The sequence below is a fragment of the Cyprinus carpio genome, chromosome A11 (genome assembly GCF_018340385.1).
Source record: "Cyprinus carpio isolate SPL01 chromosome A11, ASM1834038v1, whole genome shotgun sequence".
Classification (NCBI taxonomy): domain Eukaryota; kingdom Metazoa; phylum Chordata; class Actinopteri; order Cypriniformes; family Cyprinidae; genus Cyprinus; species Cyprinus carpio.
The window spans coordinates 26,255,883-26,256,456 of NC_056582.1; positions in this window are offsets into that span (position 1 = coordinate 26,255,883).

The window sequence follows — 574 nt, forward strand, 5'->3', positions numbered from 1 at the left end:
TCTATGAACTAAATGATTAAATTCAAAGAACTGTTGATTCTTTTGAAACAGTTCAAATTCAAAGTTTATGTCCTTTGTGAATCCAGAGGAAAAATAATGAAAGTAACAGTTCTCAATGAGTTCAGGTCCCGTTTATCCAAAAGCAAAAACAAAGGGATTCTCCTACCAGTTTGGTGGCTCAAAAACACAGTTCAGCAGAGAAAACTGCTCCATGGGTGGCTCGCCATATACAAATTGCACCACGTGCGTCCAGCGTGAATGCAGGAAACTTGTCACAGAAGAACTCAAATCTCACAAAAAAACCCCAGCCTTGTTGAAACTCAAGGCAGAACAATAATTAATGTTCAATTCAAACAATTTCATCATCAAATTACGTGTGCACTTCAGATAATACATTATAACTTGACACTTTAACACTTATTGAACACAATGAGAGGGTTTAGGAATGAATGAAATCCAGAAGCTGAAACATAGTTCAACCTCGGTAAATGCACTGTCCTTCTTATACTCCTGATGGCCACCCTGTTTACTGGACACCACTCTTCGACTTCCAGGGGCCCAAAAATATTCCACT